We start from the raw sequence: 19538 nt of genomic DNA, 5'->3' as shown, positions 1-19538 counted from the left end.
CTAAACAAAGAGGCAAAAAGCTGATTGTGGTTTTCCACATCTCTTTTACTCCACAAGCTAAGCAGAAAAATTGTAGACCTAAAACAAAATAAAGACAGAGCAGCAAATGCTGGATTTGTTTGACTTTGCAAGCAGTGTAGGTTAATGTCAGGTCTAGAAAGATTACAGTAACTGATGATATAAGGTAAGAATATATCAAAGCTTGTTTGTACAGAGCAAACAAACCAAAGTATTGTTTTCCAACAATGCAGAGATAATTAGGGAGCTCCTTTAGCAGCAGTAGTTAAAAAAACTTTACATATACTTTACTCAGTGTAATGAGAATTCTATGTTACACGGCATGACACCTCCACCTGGCTATGCACACCTGCAGCAAGGCAAACAGACGTGTTTACCAAAATTACCTTCAGTTGTACAAGTCAGACATCAATGCCTCTGATGACTTATGCCTACCACACACTGATCTTCCCACTATCAGCCAATCCACTGACAGGAATAATGCACAGAAAGCCAAGCAAAATTTTGGCAACACTTCAGCCTACACAGAGAAAAAGAGGAAAACTTGCAAACCAAGCTCAAGAAAATTATCTGATACACTCTAAAGATGAATGGTAGATATTAGAGATGAAATATTTGTATAAATATTTGTATACTCCAATATTTCTAGTATCTTCTTTCCAACAAGGTGTCTATTTTTTCTTTTCCTCCAACTCATAGCACACTACATGCTGTCACCTTCAGAGATGCTTGTAGATCAGAGAAAAGAGGACAAGCCAGAAAAAAGCAGGTTAAATTAGAGCAAGTTGTGAAAGAATACATAGGGACAGATACTTGTTACACGTATGAAGACTAAATCATAGATAAGCCCTCTGGCTTTTAAGAAATCGTTCATAAAAGGTACAACCAAGGAAACAATCATAGCTTTTTAAGACATGACCTTCATAAAAGGTTGGATTTGCAGATCTCATCAAAAAAGGATAAGGCAGGAAGCTTTGAACCGAATTTCTGACACAGGCAAACAAACACAAGAATTACACAGCTTTCACGTGTGAATATACCTTAAAGGCTGTTGCAGGATTTTGGCTTTTGTGGCTGGAAGAACTGCTCACTCAGCTTATGTCAGATTAAAATTAAATAAGAACTTCAGGTACAAATATCTCCCTCCTTCACAATTAGGGAAGCCAGTGGCCCAAAGAGGCTTGCCAATTGATCTTCATGGTACTACTACTGTCTCAAACCCAGAACAGAACACAGAAAGTGTTAATAGTTCTGAAACTTTGGCTTCCAGCAACAAAACTAATTCAGTTTACTTCCTACCTATGATAAGTAATAATGCTACTTAACCTTTGCAAACTACTACTGAAGTACCCAGTTGAAAAACAGAACTTTAATGCCCGTGAAAAATTTTACTTATGGGAATATTTCTCAAGTCAGCTGTACTGTATACAAATCCAGAATACACACCCTGATGTTGTTAATTTCAGGAACTAAAATTTTAAAACAGAACAATTTATTTTTCCTGTTTGATCAAAGGAAAGAACTCAGCCCTAGATAATTTGCAATAACACATGCCAAAAAAAAAAAAAGCCTAATAGAATACTAGTAACAACATCCAGGTACTCTGCTCATGGAATTTTGCCTGTTCTCACAGAAAAACTAGGTTATTTTTAAGTCATTTTATACACAACTTTTTATAAGGTGAGACCAAAGAGTATTTTTCTCTTTTGTCCAACATTGCTCACAGTGTATTAACACAATGGGATTTACCCCATCTAACAAGAAGTGACATCAAAGATGCACTCAAAAAGTTATTGGCAGGTGAGGGAAAGTCACACTCAAAAAGTTAGCTATTTCACATAAACAGCAATACCTGAACAGGGGCATGCAAGGAATAAAAAAGGATACTTACCAGCAAATATATTGCAATGGTGTTTCTGCATTATTACCATCATTGAATACACAATCACTCATTCCTCAGTAGCAATGTGCTATATATAATACAGAAAAAATATTCCCAGGAAGTACCAACTCTGTATTCAGTAGTATTCAAATCAGGGAATTTACCAGAAGTCATTATCTTTAAGACAAGTTGAAGAGCATAAAGCCTACCTTTCAGGGTTTTTTATACGCTTTGTTTCGCTAAACCTAGACAAGGAATGCAAATCTGTTTTGACTGAAGATTTATCTTCAGCGCAATCTGCCTCCAAATTTGCAATACTAAAGGAGAAATGCAATACACTGTTCTCAGTTACTTCGGTTAAAGCATTGATGGAGAATCCTGTCCCAAATATCCCACTGTGTAATCTTCAGAGTATAGCAATCTCTTGCAAACAATCAGCAGAAGGTTGTTATTTACTTGTTGGACAGTGAAGTGGATAGTTACACCTCAAAGAGTTAAGGGAGAATTTGAAGGGCATGTTCGGTGTTAAGAAGCTACAGATTCACTTAAATCTGTTGCTTTCACGTCAAAGAGATTTGAATTTTTGCAGCTCAAGAGCTCTGTATGCTGTTTTACAAACCAGAAGATTTTTGAAGCATGTTGGGCTGTTCTTTACTGTACCAACCTGGGCATCTAGATTAGATAAACCAGGTATCAGGTCACAAGTCCAAGGCTTTGTAAAAGTATATGCCAATCCTTTGCAACTCCTACAAAGCACTGAAGTATGATACCTTACACATGTTCCAACTGATGTATAGAGATGCTGTAAAGGCAGACCAAATCCAAACTAGGTTTTGATTTGGGTGCAGGGGAAGGGACACAATGGGACAGGACACACAAAAAAGAACCTTGAAGTTTCTCAGGCTCGTGTTGTTCAACTGTCCTAACCAAATAAAACAGGCTGACAGACAAGCTTTTTGGTTGTGCATGGGGGGGCTGTTTGTTTTTTTAATTCATCTCAGGCATGCTGCCTCGATTTTCATTTATAAACATGAGCCTCAGGGAAAAAAGATAAGTAAACAAATTGAAAATTAAGAACTTACAGTGAAGGAAAATACCACCCTGTAAAAAAAAAAAAAAAACATCAGTGAAAGGTAGGTTTTTCACAAGAGGCTGCAACCTTCTAACTCATTTTGCCAATTGAGTCCTTTTATAACAACCATTAATTGACAAACGAAGCAAGGAACATCTCTTCACTTACCCATCCAGACCTCGTCTGGTATAGCTCAGAGAAATTTCTAGTGGATCTCTCTGTGAGCTATACCAGACCCAATGAGCAAAATACTTCATTGCTTTAAGAAAAAATTGTTTTGCATACCTCTTAAATATGATTACCTCTACCAACAAAAAGCTCATTTGCAGTGATACCATGCTGCTACCAGTCCCAGGCGTACACTCAGAGGTAAGCAGAGGTCCACTAGCATGGTGTAAGAAGGGCTAACGCGCTCCCCCCGGGATCACCAGGGCAACTCTTTGCTCTGTCTCACCTAAGCACAACTGCGTCTCTCTCCCTTATCCCATCTTCTCTCCTAGATGCCCGGTGTAAGTAAGATTCAGCTAAGTGCCACTGCAGTTAATACTTCTAGTATTTTTTTCATTGATAATTCCAGATTTCACATTTGTGTAAGATTTTTTTAAGGTTTCCTTTCCAAACAGCTACAGGTAAAAACAGATGAGCTAGGAGATATTCCTCTTATTCTAAGATAAACCAATGAAATTTCTTGAGTAGGAGTTAAAAACTCCTGATACTCCCTTAGCATACGCCCTGGGTGTGTCCATCACATCACTCAAGCCTGGCACTCCCTACAGTTGCTGTTCTGATCTGAAATTCAAGAGCAAAATTGTGTGGTTGGACAGAAACGAGGCAACATTTCCTCGTATTCCTCATTGCCATATTCCTTTTTATAGCCTCACCCTGATAACATCTTGGAGCAATGAGAGGGAGATGCAGAAATGGTGCATGAGTGCTCCTAACAGCACTGAGGTAGTTACCTCTGGTGCATTCCACAGGTGGAACACACAAGGCAAACTGAGAAACAGACTTCATATTGATCATTTTTGGCCTTGATTTTCAAATATCCAGAACTTAATTGAAGTCATACCCTGTCAGTCAGTGTGGAACCTGTTCACAGTAAGTTTTAGATTAAACAAATGAGTCACTGAAATCATCATGTTCCTTGAGATTGTCTTGCATTTCCAATTCCTTTCCTGTTCATGAGAAAAAGCAAACAGGTCAGACAGACAAATAAATACAAGTGTTTGACCATAAATGAACCCAAGTGCTAGATAATAAGCGCCTGCATACTAGTATTTCAGTACCAGTTTAAAAGGAAAACAGGTACCATTCAAAATGGAGATGCAAATACATGTCAGAAGATGACTGCTGTGGCCCTTCTTGTGTCTTTTAGATCAAAAGATATGTAAATCTACATATGAATTCTAATGATCAAACTACAAAATACAATAACACAGGTAATGGGAATAACCCAACTGATCTGGATTGTGGTGCCCCAAGCAGTAGACTAGTTAGTACAGAAAATTAGCTTAAAACCTCCACCAACTTCAGATCCTTTCCATTAAGGCTACAGATGATTTTTAATACTGGTATCACTTGGGATTTCGGCCCCAGTTCTGAGAAATCTTGCTGTTCTCTGTTCAGTAACAGCAACCTAAAACATGACCCAACTTTGCTCATACCCATATTGCTATGACCATTCATTCTACTGCACTATTGCAGATTTCCTTCTTTGTGCATTTTTGTATCCCTCTGAAGAAACCCTACAAAGCACTATTCCCACCTATATTACTGCACTGTTATATTCCTTAAAACAAATGGTAAATAGGAGCACACACCTGGAGGAAAGAAAGCACACAAACATCAGATTAAATAGCAATAAGGTATGCCTTTCACCAAAAAGGATTTAAAAAAAAATGCATAGAAGTGACTGAACCCATTTACAAAAGGATCTCCAATAACACCAACTTCTAAGGCATACAAACTGGGTTTGAAGATGCTAAAAAAAAAGGAGTTGTTTTGTGTGTTTTGATCTTGAAGAACTTAAACACGATATGGCTTTAGCTGTTTGAACCAGACAGCTCACTAAATTGTCAGCTAGCCAACAGGGCAGTTGGGCAGTTTAGAGCCCATCCCTAGGTCCAAATTTTGGGGTGTTGAAATGATATTACCAAACTTGAGCCCAAAATAAATAATCTGCAGACCAAATATAGAACCTGATCCTTAACAAAAAGGAGCCAAAATATTTAGAAATGCAAAAGTGTACAAAGATAGGCTTCCATGAGCCACAGGACACATTGTACTATGGGGCAGCCCCTCACACGAGGCCTAGACTTTTGATTTGCAGTTGCTTTCATTTTCACTTCAGAACATGAAAAATTCTGAATGTTTCCAAGCCACCTCCTCCCACCCCCCTCCAGAAAAAAGCCAACACAGGAAATTCAGTGCAGTGTCTTTATTACAAGGTACATTTTAATCTAAAAACTAAACCACCCAGGAACTAGGACATATTTTCATAATGAGAAAAAATTACACATTGTGGTTTCAATGGTGATTTGCTGCTAACAAGGCAGCCTGCAAGAAGCCTGACAGCACGAACCCCACTGAAAAGAAGGCAGAATTGGCTATTTAAGAGTTGCCACATTTAGACAGTGACAGAAAGCACCTGGGGGGTGGTGGGGGTGGGGGATCACAAGGACTATTTTTAAATACCAGACATCCTGTTTTTATGGAAAAAAAAAGCATATCGATCATTTTACTACTGCATGATGAATTAACATTTAAAGATTTAATTACAAGCCAAAACTCTTTAAAATTATCGTCTACCTCTCTGGTTTACAAAATTACCCCAACAGATGGGAACACAATGCCCAGAATTGCAAGTTTAACATGTATCTGCAAACCTATAAAATCTAGATCACTGATACATTTTGGCAATACTTGTTTTAAACAGAACCCTTCAGAGCTTTTAGCTCAGTCAACTGTTACAGACAGGTTCCAGAAGCAATTCAGAGGAATGATTAAACCTTCTCAGTCACTAGCAGACAGTTCCTTTCATCTTGTAACTAAGCTTTAAACCTGGGCCTAGAAACCCACCCCTGGTCACAGGGGTGATCTGCTGCTCTTCCTTATTACCTGAGCCTTAAAGCTCCACGTTTCCAGGACTGTGATTTCCTCCCCCCATAATACTGGCTAATAGCTCCCTAGGAATACCAACATAAAATTTACTGCCAAATTAAATATTGTTCTCCAGCTTAGCAGCCTCCTTTCCCTTGGAACTCACCTCAGCAGTTACAGTTGACACCGTCACATTTAGACATCTCTAGAAGCTGGGCAGACTTCACTACTCCCCTCTGCTGCAAGCAGTAACAGGAGCAAGAGCTGCAATGTACGTACTGGATGTGGCACCTTGAACAGATTGAGATGGGAAGCTCACCGTAAGGTTACGAGCAGCTTTTTGGTGGGGCAGTCTCAACCTGAGTTTTGGACAAGTCACACAGTTGGATGCACATCAGGTACTAGAAGGATTCCGCAATTCATTCTAACCAACAAACAATCCAAGATGGAGAGGACCCATTCAACCATAAAGTACCCCTCAAGGAAAGAAGCACATCACTGAAATTGGTCACAGCAGAGCACCTTTGCTGGGACACAAAGAAGAAAGCCAGTTACTGGGAGTTCACACCCAGACTGCAGATGGTTTTCCACATCCATGGTCTCATGCTTTTTACAAGCATGGTCAGAGCAACAAGCTGGAACAGTAACTTAGCAACTTACTGTTGCTAACCAGATACTTTTATTTTTTATGTAAATGAAAGCATACCACCACTAAAGACAGAAAGAGATTTTCTTCTTGACATTTATTATATTAAATAATAGGCACTCCTGCCCTCCAGGAGTATCTAGATCACGAAACGCTGGGAGTAGCTGCATGTTACAATGCTGCTGCTTTCCAGATAAGTAGGTTTAGATCAAAGTTGAGGAAAACTTACTTAGTGAATAATTAGACAGGATTTTTGACACAACTCTTAGTTTTTATTCTTAATAAGAGGAGAGCCAAGCACACAGGAAAGTTTCTAGATATAGTCAAGTGTTAATTGTCAAGGTAATAAAGGGAAGAAGAAAAGTAAACTGGATAAGTATAATACAAAATAAGTAGCCTACATTTTCATATTAAAAGCATCACATATATCTCACCTTATCAAAAGGTAAGGACAATATGAGATCATAAGAATGAAAGGTGTGGTTCAGGGGAAGTGGGAAAAGTGCTAAGCACAAATAATCCTTAACCTTGATAAGCCATTCCACAGGTAATCAAAAGTCAATTTAACTTTTCTCAATTCTCCATCAGGTCTTTTCATCTTTGCATTGCTTCATAGATAAAGTATTTGCTGCAACTTTCTTTCCAGCGCTGAATAAAGCAATGAACTTTGATGCTGTGTCCCAGCTACTTTCTCTGCAACTACAGCAGATCCCAAGATCTTCCAAACCCAGGTTCCAACAACTAACACCACAGAGACCCCCGCCTGACAGTTCATCCAGACCCAAGAATTCAGAATCCGCTGTTCCTCACACAGAGAACATGGGCCAAAATGAAGACAAAGCAGCTTGTGTGCAGTGGGCAGCACAGAAACACCTGGCACACACCACGACAGGCTGCCTAGAGAGCCATCTCCATCCTAAAAATAGTCGGTGGTCATCTGGAAAGGGTCCTGAGCAACTTCATCTAACCTAAAAGTTCTTCCCGCTTCAAGTACGGTACTGACTACATGACCTCTAGCAGTCCCTTCAAACCATTTAACATTCCCTGCATTGAATGTGCACAATAGACATTTCCAACCACCCACGTCTTTCTTTGTATTAGCCAGAGTAGTAAACTCCCATGTACCTGCACTTCATCTACTAGATTTTGCCACTCAACGTTTTAAAAATGAATCAAATTAGACTACTAAAACCAAAACACTCCTAAGCTTCTCACTACAATAATTAGCTAGGAGTCTCAGTGTTCACAACAAATTTTCCTAGCTTACACTTAACACCTTACAAACAGACATTTTCTTCATTAGACAGCACCAGTATACATCAGAAAGGTCAGGGCAACTTTAGTTCAGATTTAACATAAAGTGTTGGGCAAGAAATGAACAGACAAGAAGAAAATCTATATACAAGATCTCTCACTTTCATGCTCAAGCCTTGATTTTTATCATGGCTAATCAGAAAAGCAACTATTTCTAATTGAATTTCTTCATGTTCATAGCATTGGTTTTTTGTCATCAATAAATAATGTATTTTCTAAAATGCAAAAAAAGAAAAGACCAAAGCAACTGTGGAAATATGAATTATGCAATTACGTTATATGCTAAGTTTGTGTACTTTCCTTCAGTGTCAAATCACAATACTATTTCAAGATGCAACTATGAATAAAACTTGAAGTGTCACATTTACTATGAACATACGCTTCAGCTTTAAGCCATATGAAGTTACATTCAAATTGCAAATCCATGGGAACAGTCCATTCCTAAAGGAAAAAGTGTTCTGCAAGCACTTCCTCTTCCTCTTAGATTGGATCAACTTAGCTGCTGTCAAACGTCAGTCTTAGAGCAGAGGAGAACTGACCAGTTTGTTTCCCTGCTCCAGCAACAGGAAGAAACAATGTGCACATTCCAGCTTGCTTGAGTCTCCTCCAAGCAATTAAAACTTCAATTCTGTTGTACCACAGAGAAGGTCCATGTGTTGTTGCACAAGAGCTGCATCACTACCTTAAGTTTTATACTTAAAAAGCAAGCATGGGTGCTTATAAATCAAGAAGCACCTTGAACAAGAAGCCTTTTGAACAATTACTGCATTAATGAAACCTGTACTAACATAGCTCATCTCTATTTAAGTAGCTGCACGCTTCATGGGAAGTTCTGATTTCTGATTTTTTAAATACATATACTCACACAAATATATATAAGGGGTTTACACATCTGAATATATGAAATTCATATATATATTCATATATATGAATATACACACATGTATCTATGGATACTTATGTCATTTTCCCCTCCTACCCTCATAATCACAGCTATACACACTAGAACAGCAAACACACTCAGGGATGGTTATACAAGGCTTTTAAATTAGGCAGAATTACCTTAAACCTCTAAAAAGAGGGCAACAAAGAAGTCATGTGAGATTTTGAAGAGTATCAACTCAGACTCCTGACAGGACAGCTATGATGCTCTTTCTCTTAAGAAGGAAGGAAAGACCAGAAGTGAGTCAGGATTGACGAAATAAAGGTTCAGAAATAACAATGGTGTCAGAAGTGCAAAGGCACAAGGGATTTTGGAAACTCTCTGAAAAGCAATGCTCCCCAGCTGTGATTCCCAGCATATCAGCTTGTGGCATGCCTTTTTGTTTTTAGTGTCTCTTCACAACAGATAGCCTGGAGAGCCCGGTTCTTCAGAAAACAGAAATAAAGAGCACTCTAGTAGGGGTCCTCCTGTATTGTCAGAGACTGGCACAGCCATCCTAAAGCACAAAATTCATATCATAATTGATGCAGCCATCAATTGCAATAAATTGCACCTTCCATTTCATGTATCATCAGTTTCCAGTGCCTAATAGTTACCTCTCCCCACTTTCCACAGCATAACCACCTCTGGTCTTAAAAAAAAAAAAAAAAAAAAAAAAAAAGGCACATGCTTATTTAAAAGGCACTTGTGGTGAAGGCTCACGGGAAAAAGTTTATACTATGCCTTGAAGTGTGATATTGCTTCCTTTGAGCACTGAATTAATATGACCAGTTCCCCTTTTTAAACATTTATATATGTATTTTCCCACTCCAAATGAATTAGAGAAACCAATGAATATCTTATTTGAAAAAAGTGAAATTAATTTTACTATGTAAATTCTTGTTCCCCTAGGTATGACAGAAAAATGCATTACATGACTGTTTCATTCAGCATTTCTACCTTCACATTGACCATTAATGCACAGAACAGAAAGAGCAAGGATAATGTGTTATTTGAGAAGAACCTTTTTATGTAGCTGTGGTTCAAGGAGGGATTTCATTCATTCATTCTATTTTTAAAATCCATGAAACGAGGCTGAAGTTCCAGCTAATCTTATTTCTTTCAGATGTCAGTTCAGAAAGAAGAGGAAAGATTTGCTTTCAACTTTGAGCGGCTTAGATTGCAGGTCCCTCCACACGCTATTATTCATATCCATCCAGTTGCAATGAAGTGCCCAACTCCCCCTCAATGTGCAGCTGAAACTAAAGGATTTTTTTATATAATCATACTGGCAAATATCAAAAGGAGGATGTGGGCATGCACAAGTACAGCGTCTTGCAGTTCTCTCTCCTAGTGAGCTACAAAATCCCATGTAGATGAGATTTTTGCCACCTGGCTGTCTACAGGCAGTCTGTTAGACAGTCAGATGATAAATTAATGCTTTGCCATGGCATGCCATATAGATTAACAAAAAAATCAGTTATATCTGAATAGTAACAGAACAATTATGGACCATGAACACCATACTCGGTAGCAACAGCTATGTGAAATATGGGATGTAGGGTAAAAGGTTATTTGTGATTTTATTGTGAAACAGTTCTTAAATTTCAGAAGTTAGAGCACTAAAACTTTCCTTAAGGGGAAAAAAGTTACCCTTGATTGCGATTTTAAAGCATACATTCTAAGAATTAAACACTTTTAAATATTTCTATTACCATAGTAATAGTGCATAACAAATTAAACCACGAATAGGGCCTAGTTCATTAGGTGCAGCAAAACAAAGCCAGCTCCTGAGATAATTGCTTGAACTACTTGCTGTACTGTGAGCATTAGGCAATTAATATTGAAACTGCGTTGTCTCAGCCTGAGGGAAAGATGTCATATAGTTAAGGAAGTACGTTTTCTATTGTGCAATGCCTTGTTTGGATTGCTCGTCCCTATCTGATCTCCACGAACTCTGGAAAGTTATCATTTCAGCACGCAGAGCACAAATCCCTGCATTTCAGCTGGTTCCAGCTGCTGCAGCAAGAGCACCAGAATTCAGCGTCTCCCTAGTAACATGCACCTGGGCTAGAAAAGGCTCAGGCAAGGCATCGCAGGCAGACGACAGGAATTTCTGGAAGTGACTAAAAATGACCGTTCCCACCAGTGAAGGCGATCTGCTCCGAACAACTAAACTCACACCCACAGGGTTTTAAGCACTCTCTGCTCCAGCAATGACCAGAAGTGTTTTCTGCCAACCTGGGCCAGTCAAGATAACAACACCCATCTTTGCCTGATGACAGCAAAAAAACAAGCCAAAGCTATTTTCAAATCACATCAGGATTGGATTACTACTATATATATATACACACACACACATACAATACACATGCAGTTTATATACATATGTAGTTTAAAAAAAAGAATGGGGGGAAAATATACAAAGCTGAAGAGATTCTGCTTTGTTGGGAAGCATCACACTCAAGTATTGCAAATCCTTCTAAACACCCCAGCAAAATAGATGTCACTAAGTTTTTTTATGCAAATATCTCATCTTTAATGGGTTAACAACAGATCTTCTAATTCAGATGCGTTCTAATTTTCAAAATTTGAGCCCTTTTTCAGGAAAAAGGGAAGCTGTTCTTTCATAATCCAGCCAAATAACAGGACTATACCTTTTCCCTAGAAAGATAAAGAAATTAGATTATTTTCCAACAAATAATGTATAATTTCTCGGCAAGGCCTCCTCAGTCCAACTCTATTATTCAGACTTGTTTTTTCCTCTCCCCCAAAATCAGTGCAGCAAAATGGCTCTAAAAAGTAAGATATTGATTATGACCACCATTCACGATGAGAAAAATTAACTGTCAGGAGAACATTTAATGACTTAGCTCTGCAAACACATGAAAAATGCTCTTCCAACTCAAAGACTTGGAGTATTTACAACCCCCTAAAATTATCCCAAGGGCCAAATTACTTCACAGTATTAATTAGTGAAAAATCCCAGTGAACCAATTTATAAACATATGCAAGAATTATAAAGCACATTTTTTCCCTCTGCTATAAGTAGCAGCTGTCCTATTTATCTTTCAGGCTTTTTACTCCACACTGTGACTGTTTGTATATAAACTTGGACAGAAGTAGCAGAATATTTTTAAGAGCTCTCCCCACTCCCCCTCCCTGCCCCCCCCCCCCCCCCAAAAAAAAAAAAAAAGACTGTGCTTCAATACTTTAAGATAAGCATCAGAAAACAACCTTTAAGAAGAACCATATAACTCATTATTGTTTTAAGCCTATCCCTATAAACACTGTTGGCTAATTTCATTTAACCAGAGAAAGCCAGGTTACCCTCTGGGAAAATCACAGATCAGCCTACGCTTACAAAAAGTAATTCTTTGAACTTTTAAATACGTATTTCACCTCTACAAAGACTTCCCCGTCACCATCTCACACACACACCCCTATGTAAGGCGTCATTGCCTGGCAAGTAAGACACAAAATAATGCACAGATGGCAGTCATTTGGCCAAGCGATATCACATGAAACAACAGGCAGAGTAATAGTGAAATGGTTTAATAGTTACACTGCTGCAATGCAGTTTTCACACCCAATCTCAGAGTTATGCAAAATATTCTTCTGGCCCTGGTGCCACAAAGGCAGGTGGCGTTTCCTTGAAATTATAGAACTAGCAAGATACAGCAATATTCAGAGGTTTGTGGTATCAAATCATAACAGCTCATGCAAATAAGGGTAACACCACACTTCTGAGTTTTCAAACACTTGTAATGACAGAGTGCAATTCCCTCCTCTAGCAGTGGCTTCAGCACTCAATTTTACCACCCTCTTCTCTTGCAGTAGACTTTCAAAAGCCACTTTGAATGAAATTTAATTAGGTAAATCCATTAACCCGCCTAAATGGATGAAGTTAGATTAATTCAAGCCACATTACCTATTAGTTCACTATCGCCACAAGCTGTAACATGGTAACCTGACAGTTTATTTCCCCTCCCCATTCCCTCCTTCTGGGTTACATTTGTACTCATTTATCTGATGACCTGTGCTGTGTAGTCAGATAAATGCTAAAGCTGTGAGAAGGGAGAAATGAGGAAAGAAAGTATTGGAGAAGCAGCTATAGAGGGGGTTTTCAAAATCTTTCCTAAGAGTTTGTTGCTTTCTAGTACTGCAAACTCACAGATCTTTTTCCCAGAAAATGCTTTATAGGTATTGGCCTCTCTGGTATCACTTACAGGTTAAACCTGACAGACTACACCAAGTGCATAACCTGAAAATTAAAAGGGAACCAACAGATATGGTGCTGATATGCCTAAGATTCTAAAAAAAAATAAAAATAAAAAGCTTTATAAAAGAGAAAGCTACAAAGGTTTTCAGAGCAGAAAGTTAAAACTGCAAAAGCCCAACTATCATGGTTCTTTGCTGCTTTCAATTTTGTTTTAATAGGTCACCTTTAAAATTGGAAAATTTGAAACTTACTTTTGAAGTACACAAATGCAGTGTTTCCAAGTCTCCATTACATCACAGGTGTTTGTTTTGACACATGCTTCAACAGAGTAGCATTCGGGAGTCTAAGTTAAAAAATAAATAAACAAACTTTTAAAAAGATGACAATATAGGACAATATTAGTATTACCTTTCAACTACAAGACATGTCAAAAAGTAATTTATTCTCCAAGTGGGCCCAAGAAATTTTCTAGCAGCAAACAGAAAAACTGGCATGTAAGACTGTAACCACCACCACCCAGGTTGCTTGTGAGGAAAAGCAGCCAATCTTTCTCGCATGTAACAAGTGCTTTATTTTTGTAAAGCTTGCTTGGTATGACATCACCCCACCACATTACCAGTGGCCAAACTGAAGTTTCTCGTGTTTATCTATAACTGGTGCACACGGAGTTCAGTTTCGGCTACCATTTTATTACATACATTGCTTATATTGAACTCCAGGAAGGGAAGAGAGTGTAAATGTTCCTAAGCTGATTCTACCTTAAGGTTCCTAAGACTGTGAGTGATTTTCATGTGATATTATATTTTCTGTCTGTTTTCTTATTTCTGTGTAACCTGCAGTTATCCCTTCAGAAAACAATGTGACTTGTATTTAGTGTGGTACATAATCACTCTATTACATTAACATCAGCTAGACTTGAGCAAGAACAACTGTGTTAATTAATGAAACTCAACATTTAAGTCACAGCATTATATCTCATTTAATTAAATATGGCTCACCTGAAAACTTTTTCTTGGTTTTATTTGTTTTTAAGAAAAAAAAAAAAGCATGGAGTGAAGAAGCCAAAAATTACAATGCAAATGAACAGCTTGAAAAAGCATTTTAATTCCACGGAGCTTAATAATGGTACAGTTTAAGAAATAACAAGAGTCAGGAAGTAAGTGGAAAGCTAACCCGTTAAAATGGTTAGTGATAAACTTCTAATTGCCTCTTGGCCACCAGCCTCTAAACTTTGGCATCACCGAAACTGTACAATGACTTGAAATAAGAGTGGGTAATTACTGTTGGTCTCTGTACACAACAATTCCAATCCATCACCAAATCTTTCACCAAGAATGGATGCCTTTCATTTTCTGTAATTACTATAAACATTGTCCTGTCACAACCAAAACTGCCTTACTATAGAAAACCCTATATATTTTCACAACAGAGTATTCTCTGCTTTTCTATTCTGCCATGAATAGACCGAATCCATTACAGCTGAATGTATTGATTGTTAAGAAAAAGCAACTGCAGAAAACTACTGCAACTACAGATAAATTTTAAATGAGTTCAAATGTGCATCTGGAATCTTTTTTCACCTACATTCAAAGAAGCGTACAACCAACCCTCTTTCAGTCTGTTAACCATGCACGCAATATGAATGATAGAGGAGCAGGAACAGCAGGGCTCAGCACTCTTACTAGTAAAATGGACAGGTTTTAAGGGAGGCTTGGAGTTCATTCAAGAGAAAAAAATCTCTGTTGTTGCTGCCATGAAAGGTTTCACAGATTTCAGGTTTCACAACCTGAAAGAAGATGATTGTGAACATAAAGCTTCCTTTAGAGCAGTTCAAGCCATACCTTTATGCTCTGGTTTACCTCTCCTTTCAGCCTCCCCTCTTTTGTTACATTTGCCATTTATTTTCTGCAGTTACTTGAAAATTCTTGATTTGCTGCTCATATTCTCCCTAAGTGAAATATTTATCCCACTTTCTATATTTGGGACTTTATTTATACCTAACAAGTGGAAAAATGTCGCTTTTTCATTACTATAAAGCCCTGCAGAAGTATTGACAGAAACATAAAATGGAGTAGTATCCTCTGAAAAAAGTGTACCGGTATTGCCTGCAGTTTAATTTCTCTTACATGCTGAATTATTTTTTATATAATTTTAAGCACTATTAGCTGTCTGAAGAAGGAGCATGAGCAAACCTAAAAGGCCTGAAAAGAAAAGGGTTTTCACACAGGCCCGTAAGATTGATCCTATAATTTAGATTTTTTTGAAGCAAGTCACGTGGCCAAAATATAGTTTACAACTGCCTGGCCTCCACTTCAACCACAGCACATCCATAGATTACAGGATCTCGGCTCGTACCCAAGCCCCTCTGCAAATCGGTCTGTGAACCTGTGCCGCCACGCTGAAGCTGAATGGTTGGAGACAAAACCAGAAGGCACTCCTCTTCTGGCAAAGCAGGTCTTCATGTGCTCAGGAAAAAGATGGGGGGGTGCTGGTTTGGGCTCAGTTTATGTTTGTTTGTTTTCTTTAAAGAGGTTCATATACTTATGCCACTTTTCTTCCCCCACTAAAAGTGCACAGTAATATCACTTTTCATACTGTGTTTCTTAAAATAAAGGCATGTTTCTCACAGGAAACAAGAATTCATTGTTTGATGACACCAACATAGAATTTAGAAAGGTATAAAAACCAAGACCTTTGGGGAATAAGTTAGTATCTGTACCAAAGAAACCTGTTCCCTCTCTCAAATGTGATGAAACTGCTGACAAAACTGCCAAAGAGGAAAGCCTACTGTTGGTCACAGACCAGGGCACCAGCACAGGTAGGTGCCCATAAAAATGAGTCCTGCCCCTTGCGATACCAGCATTACTACTAACAGAGAACATGAGCACAGACATTAAATGCTTGTTAGCCATCTCCATCCAGCTGGCAAACCACGTGAGACTTCTCTTGCAGGCCGCTCACCTCAGGAAGCATCGCATGCTCTGCATCTCGGCCCGTAACTTTCCAGCTTCTTCCACTGCCTTCTGTCACCAGCATGCTATTTGCACCTCCTGGGATCCCACTTTTTCATACTAAACAATTAAAAGCAAGTGTTGTTGCAGAGAACAGAGCACAAGCTGCTCACTGATCCCACAACATTTCCACAGCCATCCCACCACAGGCCTAGTCCTGCCGGTGTCGGAGGCTCGAAACCAACACCCGCTGTCTCAGGCTTAGCAGGGTACAGCGTGGCTCTACAACTACATGAAGTTAGACAACCAGGATTGAAAAATCTGAAAGCAATTTCACCAGTTACTGGTACCAATTTAAAAAATTCAAACAACAATGAAAACCCACCAGATTTTTAATGGGCTGAGTTGCTATTCCCCAAATGCAAAGGTGGTAAAAGCAGAGTGGCACAAATAATTTAAGTATCATAAAACCAAGCTGGCCAAAACTACGTAGAGATGCTCTACACTTTATCTCCCCCCTCTTTTTCTTTTTTTTTTTTTTTTTCTTTAAAAGGCAGATATGCTTCTTTCTAGTTTTGTTATTGATTTGGAGGCTCTAAAGATTAGGGGGAAGTGGCAAAGAAAAATCATGTTTAAATGTAAAGACGACATTTGAAAAAGAACAAAGCCTTAAGTTTCCACAATGCTGTGAGAATTATATTGCCAGTTTTTCTCCTCCTACCCTCTATTATTCTGTGTGATATAATCACATATTACACACAGTCGTTAATCAAAAGCGTCTCAAAGCTTTTCACAAACATCTCGTTAGGCCTTATAAAAGAAGTGGTCGTTTTCCATCCTTGCAGACAAAGCTGACTGGCAGACAGGCACCTGACCCAGACAACCCTCCTGTCTCTACCAGAACCCAAGTGTCTGCGCCTCGTTGCTCTGCCACACGTCGGGACCGGGCTGGATGCTCCTTCTGGCCTCCCTCAGACAGCTCCAAAACCTTTACTGTATAAACACGGTGCTAGGTGCAGTTACGCCACTTGAAAACTATTTAACTGAGCAATTTGAGTGGAGAGAGACTGCTCTTAAAATAAGCTGCAGGGCTTTCTTTGTATTAGGACCAAAGCACAGTAATACACAGAGCACTCTACAGGCGAAGAGCAGCGCTAAAAACCAGTTGGGCTAAAACAAGCTGTTAAGCCCAGTAACACAAGGTTTGCAGGAGCTGAACGTGCTAAAAAGCATATTAACTTCACTTGAAAAAGAAGTTAACATTTCATTCCCATTCTTTCCTTGAAAACACACAACAATGCAAATATGCCTCCAAAAACATAAAACCAGGCTTCATCTCAGCAATATTCTGATGAATATTTATCAATTAACACTACATAAAATGAATAATTGGAAGTATCAAATCCCTCCCTGCATGTGAAACCAGTAGAAGACAAATGGTTTATCTTGTGAACAAGGCACTTCGCAGTCTTCCTGAGAAAAGCTCTTGTCACGTCTGCATTAGTAAGATAAGGTGACCAAGGTTGTCCTGTTGTGCCCTACAGAGCTACGGCAGGCATTTATGGGAGAACCTACTCAAGGCAGAAGAGGAGAGGAAAAACCTAACCAAATCTCACTGCACAAATTTAGATTGCAGGCAAGACTTGTTTTGGACATGCTGAGCTTAGCTGGAGGTATTAATATTCCAAACCACTTGCTCGCAACCGAGGATCCCTCAGGTGAGATCTCATTTAATGTACAGGGGCAAAAGCAGCCAGATGGGCCAGGCACGAGCTAACCCAGCATCTTAGACACACAGCACTCATGCTCCCCTTCCTGCAAAAATTGGGAAAACAAGGAGGGGGAAACTATCTGGCAGCGGGGAAAGCACGGGGCCATTTCCAATGGCACCTCTGTACATACAGTGCTTTCTCCTGAGGGTTTGAGGAACGCTGCGATGGCATGCATCAACAGGTACGGACATCTTCCTCACCTGCAGAAACACCTCAGATGAAGAACTGCAGCACAGAGCTAATTAAAGTATCCAGCACCGTAAACCACTTCACATCATCCTTCCCAGCTTCATAACTCAAGACAGGCAGAAAGTAATCTCTAATAAAGTTTTGTACAGACAAACTTTCATTTTTGCCATTTTATAATGTTTTATGCTTTAAGAAGAACCGCATGCCTAGAATTAATTTACCAGATATTAAACTTAAAATTAAAAGGCAACACCCTTTTCTTTATGGTGACCTGACAAAGAGGGTGAGCACATTAATAAAACTTCAAAAAACACATAATAAAGTTTACAACATTTGTTATGCTGCAGTCAAGCCCGAGTTACTAAATGTTAGCTCTGCAGCTGAAGATGCAATACACCAAACTGGGAGTTTAGAAATATTTTACAATAAACCAAAATGCAGTTAAAACCTGAGAAGCACCCAAGGGAACAAGAAATGCTTATGCATACAAGCATCTCAGAACAAGCCTGAGCATCGTATCCCTATTTCATTCCTCCATGCTCCGTTATCTATTCCCAGGCAGAGAGTGACCCTACCATACAAATCCCAAACGCTCAGCTGTGAGTGGGCTCCTACACAGAGGCAAACCTCTTGCTTTCAGTTCCCAAACACACTTAGGAATATTTGGGGATAAAGTAAGGCAGCCGCTGCCCCTCCCCACTAACACAGAGGCCGGATTACACTGGATAGAGCCTCATCTGTCCCACACCATTCAAGACACTTTAATCTCTGCAGCTGCATGCCATGCTAAAGCCTAATCTGAGGCACCAAGCTGTGAACTCCTAATGCAACAGTGCGTTCCACACTGGTGGCTGAGCACATTTCACTGTTGGTGGCTTTTTTTAAGCAGAGTAAAAATACATCATGTTCAATAAACTGATTGTGAACATCTGCACGATCTTTGCAGTAGCACTCATGTCCACACCCTGGAAAATGATTTTTGTCATTTTTTATCTATAAGTCATCCTTATCTTGCCTGTTCCACAGCCTGTGAACGTGCTATTCCGTATCAGCCACGGCATTTGGTTATCTGAAGGGCCGGACAAACAAACTTTGGCAGTTTGTGAAATTTAATTAAAAAAAAAAAAAAAGAACATTGAGGGAGATTAAGTCAAATTCCACTTCATAATTAGTCATTTCTATGAACATGTGCTGACATTTTCCAGCATATGGCCATTTCTTCTGAAGCAGAAACTGAAATTTCACGTAAGTTACTTTAGTGAGCCATTTCCCAGCGCTCGTGCTTTCCTCTCCTCCCAGACAGGACTGCGAGATTTCTTGCTAGCCACCCACTTCCACGCGCGGGATAGAGAAACTGGCACAAGACCCAGGACAGTCTTTCGCTCTTACTTGCCAAATCAGCATCCTCACTGCCTAAAAGAAACCCTACTGAGCAGCCTGATCACCCAAGT

At 39.2% G+C, this 19538-nt stretch overlaps 1 protein-coding gene across 7 annotated transcripts in view; it reads right to left on the bottom strand.

Moving 5' to 3' along the window:
* SIPA1L1 (signal induced proliferation associated 1 like 1) overlaps positions 1-19538 on the bottom strand; it is a 203067-nt gene that overhangs the window by 152193 nt on the left and 31336 nt on the right. For all 7 annotated transcript variants that reach the window (XM_035327041.1, XM_035327039.1, XM_035327037.1 and 4 more), the window contains exon 2: positions 13427-13518. The gene's annotated coding sequence lies outside the window, so the exon portion shown is untranslated. The remainder of the gene's footprint in view (positions 1-13426; positions 13519-19538) is intronic.

This window comes from Oxyura jamaicensis, chromosome 5 (genome assembly GCF_011077185.1).
Source record: "Oxyura jamaicensis isolate SHBP4307 breed ruddy duck chromosome 5, BPBGC_Ojam_1.0, whole genome shotgun sequence".
Classification (NCBI taxonomy): Eukaryota; Metazoa; Chordata; class Aves; order Anseriformes; family Anatidae; genus Oxyura; species Oxyura jamaicensis.
Note: the sequence above shows the minus strand (reverse complement) of the source record. Positions and strands in the feature narration are given on the sequence as shown.